The sequence below is a fragment of the Triticum urartu genome, chromosome 2, assembly GCF_003073215.2.
Source record: "Triticum urartu cultivar G1812 chromosome 2, Tu2.1, whole genome shotgun sequence".
Classification (NCBI taxonomy): Eukaryota; Viridiplantae; Streptophyta; class Magnoliopsida; order Poales; family Poaceae; genus Triticum; species Triticum urartu.
Genome location: NC_053023.1, coordinates 48,814,456 through 48,822,115, shown reverse-complemented (window position 1 = coordinate 48,822,115; position 7,660 = coordinate 48,814,456).

Sequence of the window (7,660 nt, the reverse complement as noted above, 5' to 3'; positions counted from 1 at the left end):
GTTGTCTTGTAGTTGTTGTGATCATTTAGTAGTTGTTGTGATCATCTTGTAATTGTTTTGGTCAGAATGTTGTCTTGTAGATGCTATTTTAACTGAATTTTGGTCAGAACTGAATATGCTATTTTAACTGAATTGTGCTTCAACTGAACCCATTTCATTGTGAGCAAAAAAATATGCACCAGTGGGGACTCGAACCCACGACCGTGCGCTTGTTTCACTATGTTTCTACCACTGGGCTAGGACGAGGCTATTAGTATTCCACTCTATGCCAACCTTTTTGAATATATCAAACTAGTCAAGTATGAAGCACACACCTCACTGACAAGTGGGCCACTCGACCCACTCGCTGACAAGTGGGCCATTTTGCTATTGTACCCAAGCTACCACAAATATGCGCGTGGCCAAAAAATATGCGCGTGCGGGGGCTCGAACCCACGACCGTGCGCTTATCTCACTGTGTTTCGACCACTGGGCTAGGAAGAGGTTGTTGGTTTTGTAATCTATGCCCACCCTTTTTAATATATCAAACCAGTCACGTAGCAAACACCAAACTCGCTGATAAGTAGACCTGCTCCCTCTCTTTTCCCCACTTCTCCTCACCACTCGACCCGCTCCTCCTCTCCATCGACGACGCCGCCCACCGCTGCCGGCTCCTTCCTCTCCCACCGCTGGCCTCCCCACCACCGCCGGCTCCTTCCTCTCCCACCGCCGCCGACTCCTTCCTCTCTCTCTCGAGGTATGCATCCTTCCTCTCTCTCTCCTTCCTGGTTGGATTAGTTTTCTGCTACTGGTTAGATTAGGGTTCTTGCCGTCGCCTAGATTGGATTAGATTAGATAGGGATTGGATTAGATTAGGGTTTGATTTGGTTAGGGTTTGATTGGGACTGCATTAGATTAGATTAGGTTGGATTATTAGGGATTGGATTATGTTTCCTCACAGATGTTCTTTAATAGATAGATGCTCCTTTCCAGCTAATATAGCATTGGAGGTGAGTTATTACTATGGCTTGCTTTAACCAGTGTTGTCCAGGTCCTTCATCATCCAGTGTTGTCGTCATAGCAGGGCTTCATTGTCCATTTGTACATATGAACTGCATTTGTACAGTAGTTAATTCTCTTAAGATAAGTTGTAATGCATGTTTGTCCTTGGGTGTATCTGGCATATTCTGAATATTAAGTGAAAAAGAAGCTTGTCTCTGTACACATTGTTGTTTCTTTTGCCTAGAATCATGGGCTGCGGTCTCTAATTTTTTTTTTTGTGGAATTCTGTATGGTTTATTTTGACGATCAAGAGATGAATGCCAAAGCATGTTGGATGCTGCTAGTTTTATCTTGAGAAACTGGAGGCATCACAAACAAATGGATGTGTTGTTGCATTGAAGCAACTGGCAAGAGGATTATATTGAGGCAGTGAGACACTAGTGTGTTCTAATTTGTTTTTCTTTTTGTAATGTTTTACCCGAGTGGCTAATCACTGCTATGTAGGTGTACAAATACAATGTGATCATGCTAAGCATTGCTATGTTGGTGCTTATGTTCTGATGTGTACAAATACAATTCTATCTAGGTGTTTGCACTGCTAAGATTTTCTTGATCTCTTGTTTTTTCTGTTTTGATGTTATATTCATAGAAGTTTGCATATGTGTGCATCATGTAATGTGATCATGCTAGCTCAAATGATCATAATGTATTGATGATGCATGAAGTATTTCCTGCTATAATTTTCTTCAGTCACACTGTTGTTTTGCTGTGCTTGATAAACCTGAGACTTCTTTCTATTGTAATATTGAAACTGTTGTTTTGCTGTACACTATTGGTCCATTTATAATAGATATGGTTCTGGTCAATTTATAGTAGATATGGTTCTGGTCAATTTATATTGCTGTGTTCTGGTCAATTTATAGTAGATTTTAGTGTTGTTGCTGTTGGTGGTCACCTGATGATGTTGTTGTTGCTGTTGATGTTGATGTGCTTGTTTTAGTGTTAGTTTACTATGCTATTGATGTTGATGTGCTTGTTTAATTTACAATGCTGCTTTTCAGATAAGTGAGATGGCTGGCTTGGAAGGTTTCGAGTTCTTCGAGATCGTAATTGAGAAATCTTGCAGTAGGCAGGTATGTTTATCATCACTCATTTCTTTATCATCACTTTGCTGTCTAGTGCTTGATTGCCACAATTAACCACTGCTTGACCCTCGCTACAGAGGCTGCCTGACAAGTTTGCGAAGATGCTCGCCGGCCATGAGCCCCACAAAGTGAAGCTGCGGGAGGCCGGCAGCGGGCTTCACAGGCTGTGGGAAGTGTTGGTGATGTTTGATGGTGAAGGCCACATGTACCTAGGGCCCGGTTGGGAGCATTTCTCCTGCGCCCATGAGCTACAGCTCGGGTACTTCATTGTCTTCCGCTACGACGGCGACGCCATGTTCACCGTGAAGATGTTCGACAACACCATGTGCCGCATGTACTACCAGCACGACGACGATGCCAGTAAGCTCTCTGCCTCTCTTCTTCCTGTCCTTTTGGCTTCCTCTACCAGCACGACGACAACACCATGTTCACACTTTGTTGCATTTGGCCAGGCAATGGGAGCAGCAGCGGGGATGACGAGGAGCAGAGCGAGGATGACGACGAGGAGCAGAGCGGGGATGATGAGCAGAGCGGGGATGACGAGGAGCAGCCTATTCTGGCTGACGACGAACATGCTATGGTGGTGGCTGACGACGACCCTGCTATGGTGGTGGCGGATGACGACCTTGCTATGGTGGTGGCGGACGACGACCTTGCTATGGTGGTGGCGGACGATGACCTCGCGATGGTGGTGGCGGACGACGACCTCGCGATGGTGGCGGCGCCTGCAATCCCACAGCTTGGCGACAGGACCATGCCAATTGTGGTAGAGGAGTACATCCGCGTTGGGATTCGCCACTCTGAGCGCATCAGGTTGATGAAGGAGAAGAAGGAGGAGTGAAGGTGTTAAGAAGGTGTTCAGCATGTTAGGTTTAAGCTTGTTAGTGTAATATGAACATGTCAATGTTAAGTATGCCAGGTTTAATTTTGTGCATGCTCATGGATGCTGTATGACAGTGTCATCTAAACAAGTCATGTTTTTAACAATGAATATTCAGTTTGGTAATTGATGGGAATTGAAATTTTTTATGCATGCTCATGGATGAAAGATAAAATTATGGGTTTCTGTGCATGCTCATGTATGAAACAATATAAGTTTCATTTTTTGAATGCTAAAAACATGACTCAAACCCTAGCCACGGACGACCGCCGTGACTAAATCCGCCGGTTTTTGAAAACACCGTAAAAATTCAAAGGGTGTGTCTAGGGCACATCTAGATGTGCTCTAGTTATTGCACATCTAAGTGAGTGAATCAAGCATAAAGAGAAAAGAAAAAAGAAAAAGGAAAATATCCACACGAATCTCGACGTAAGATCAATGCCATAGGACTTAGATGTGCAATACTTATGGCACATCCAGATGTGCTTTAGCAAAACTGAAATTCAAAAACCGTTTTTCATTTTTCGAATGCAAAAGACATGCATTTTTCGTGAAGCGGCTACAAGGAGGGGCACCCCAAATGGCGCCATTCCATGTCTATCTCAAAGTAGACCCTATTTTACGGACGGTCGCCAAAAAGCATGCATTTCCGACCCTCGTAGCTACTCCCGGCAATTCGGACCACCTTCGGCCGATTCAGCTGGAACCGGCTGGAATTTGAACTGCGGGTCCTCCATAGCTTGCCCGTTATTTTCACTAAAAATTCTTTTTAGCTTCACAGGTAGGCATTTCATCACAGAATCGACAATAGATTTGCACGGCTCAAACCCTAGCCACGGACGGTCGCCGCGACGAAATCGGCCGGTTTTTGAAAACACCGTAAAAAATTCAAAAAAATCAAAAAATGGGAGACCTTCGCGTCACATCATCAAATGTGGCCTACCAACTAGCAAAAATACTAAACTTGCAATACCAGCGTTTTGTTGAAAAAGTGTTCTCAAAAACGACCTACCATGAACGAAGATTCATGGCTTTCAAACCAAACTAGCAATGATATGGCCGCATCCGTTGAATAGTTTCTGATAATATGCCCAAATTGGGCGCATGCCTCCATCTTGTGATGGCAAACAATGTTGCCAAAGCGAGGTTCCAACTTGTTTAACAAAAAAACCGTTTTTCATTTTTTGAATGCAAAAGACATGCGTTTTTCGTGAAGCGGCTACAAGGAGGGGCACCCCAAACGGCGCCATTCCATGTCTATCTCAAAGTAGACCCTATTTTACGGACGGTCGCCAAAAAGCATGCATTTCCGACCCTCGTAGCTACTCCCGGCAATTCGGACCACCTTCGGCCGATTCAGCTAGAACCGGCTGGAATTTGAACTGTGGGTCCTCCATAGCTTGCCCGTTATTTTCACTAAAAATGCTTTTTAGCTTCACAGGTAGGCATTTCATCACAGAATCGACAACAGATTTGCACGGCTCAAACCCTAGCCACGGACGGCCGCCACGACGACGGTCGGTTTTTGAAAACACCATAAAAAATTCAAAAAAAATCAAAAAAATGGGAGACCTCCGCTTCACATCATCAAATGTGGCCTACCAACTAGCAAAAATACTAAACTTGCAATACCGGCGTTTTCTTGAAAAAGTGTTCTCAAAAACGACCTACCATGAACGAAGATTCATGGCTTTCAAGCCAAACTAGCAATGATATGGCCGCATCCGTTGAATAGTTTCTGATAATATGCCCAAATTGGGCACATGCCTCCGTCTTGTGATGGCAAACAATGTTGCCAAAGCGAGGTTCCAACTTGTTTAACAAAAAAACCGTTTTTCATTTTTTGAATGCAAAAGACATGCGTTTTTCGTGAAGCGGCTACAAGGAGGGGCACCCCAAACGGCGCCATTCCATGTCTATCTCAAAGTAGACCCTATTTTACGGATGGTCGCCAAAAGCATGCATTTCCGACCCTCGTAGCTACTCTCGGCAATTCGGACCACCTTCGGCCGATTCAGCTGGAACCGGCTGGAATTTGAACTATGGGTCCTCCATAGCTTGCCCGTTATTTTCACTAAAAATGCTTCTTAGCTTCACAGGTAGGCATTTCATCACAGAATCGACAACAGATTTGCACGGCTCAAACCCTTGCCACGGACGGCCGCCGCGACGAAATCGGCCGGTTTTTGAAAACACCGTAAAAAATTCAAAAAAAAATCAAAAAAATGGGAGACCTCCGCGTCACATCATCAAATGTGGCCTACCAACTAGCAAAAATACTAAACTTGCAATACCGGTGTTTTCTTGAGCTACTCGGTATGATTTTAACCATGATTTCTACAAAGTTTACAAAAAAACCCTATTTTTTTCTACACCCAAACCCAAAAGGATTTCCCTCCCACACCAAAATTTTCCCTCCACCAAAATTTCCCTCTCCCAAAATTTCCCTCCACTCCCTCTCCCACTACCAGGCGGGTCCCACCACTCCCTCTCCCACTAACACGCGGGATCCCCTCCCCTCCCCTCCCAAAATTTCCCCATTCCCCTCCCCTCTCCCCGACGAACCCTAGCTTCTCCCTCCCCGAGCCGCCCCGCCGACGACCACTCCCTCCCCTGCTCCGTGCCGCCCCGCCGCCCGTCCTCTGCTCCGCCCCTCCATTCCCCACCTGCCAGCCCCGACGAATCCCCCTCCCCTCTCCCCACCCCGCAACCCTAGCCCCTCCTCCTCTGCTCCGCCCTGCCCCGCTCTGCTCCTCGATGACAAATCGCCGCTCCGCTCCTCTACATCGACGACGGTGGTGACAAGAGGGTAGACGCGAGCGACGACTGCGACAGGAGCCACCTCTGCATCATCTACAACACGACGACAGGTACTCCCCTCGTTAGGGTTAGGATTTTCTGGTGGTTCGGTGGATCTCATGGTGCATCTTCTAGGGTTAGGATCTCATGGTGCATCTTCTAGGGTTAGGATTTCCTGATGGTTAGGGTTAGGATCTCTTGGTGGTTAGGGTTCTTCTTCATGGGGATGGGGATGGGGATGGATTCATGGGGTTAGGATTCATGGGATGATATCCTTCTTGTTCATGGGGTTAGGGTTCATGTCGTTGGTAATGTGATTTTGAGATGGGGATGGATTCATGGGGTTAGGGTTTTGTGGGGAGGTGGTTCTTTAATCTAGATTTTGTATGCTCTATTTTGATTTTGCATCCCTGTCAATGTCGTTGCTTGATGTTTTGTGTTGTCATGTGGATGCCCTGTGGCAGCTCATCCATGGCCTTGTTTGTCATGCAGGTCATTGAGCAGCATCAGGAGGAGGAGCTCAAGCACGGCTACCACAAAAGCAGGTTTTTGTCCATCTCCATCTCCCTATGCTGCCAATCCTTGTTATGGTTTGTTAATCTTTACTTGTCAGAGTGTATTACTTCAGAGCCATTTGCTTTGTTAATCCTTGTTATGCTTTGTTAATCTGTAGTCATAGCGATTTGCTTGCTTGATGACATTGAAGTTGATGTCTGTAAGAGGTCGTTTGTGTGAAGTATTGATATCCATTTGCATCTTCGTAGAAATGGCTACATGTTCTTTGAGAAATCTTCCTTTGAAGCCTTCTCCCTGTTTTGTATTTGCTAGAACAAGGATGTTATTCTTTTTGGGTGTTCGATTTGTTTTGCTTGCTGTGGCACTCTGTTATTTGTTCTTAATTATGGTCGCCACTAAATCTAAAGCTCTGTAGTTGTTGTTCCCATTCTATCTAGGGTTTGTAGGTTCCCATTCATGTTTGGTTTCTATCTTGTGAGCTCCTGCCATGCTTTGGTTTACATATAGAAAGCTTTCTGCTCACTGTACTACTAGAGTAGTTCATGTAGGTGTGATATATGCTCTCTGGGTTGGTCTAGTAATTCACGGTGTTCATTACTAAATGATTAAGTCCATCTGCCATTACTGTGAGCTATACTAATACTAGCACGAGACATTGCCATTCATGCGAGCTATACTAATACTAAATGATTAAGTCCATCTGCCATTCATGGTGTACCTGATAGTGTTGTCACAGTACCAATCATATACTGTAGACCATTGTGCTATACTAATACTAGCACGAGACGTTGCCAGATTTACCACATGATGTATATGTGATCATGTGGGGACCGGGGAAGGAAAGAGAGCGCGGGGTGGGCTCTATCAGCAGTACATGCTTAATTAGGGTCTCCATCAGCAGTACTTGCTAGTATTAGTATAACTTGGAGAAGAAGCTACTTGCTTGCTTATTAATTAGGGTTTGTATCAATAGTACTTGCTTGCTTCTCTTCAATTTCCTTCATTGCTTGCTTGTTTCTGTCAGTAGCACTTTGCTTGCTTGCTTGCTTGTATTAGTAGCACTTATGCACTTTGCTTACTTGCTACTAGTGTACATGCATGCTTGTTTAGTGCACTTACAAGTTTTCTTAATTAATAACACTAGATCACTGTATTGTTTATCCATCAAGTTTGTTTCATATGTATTACATGTATGTGCATGATGGTCCAAATGCTTTCCTTTATTGATACAAGTGCATCATTTTACTTTATCCCTGTTGTATCTGATTGTTGTTTATTCTATTTTGCAAGCACCACCTCAAGATCATCCATGGCAAGGAGGACAAGGTCAAGCATGAGG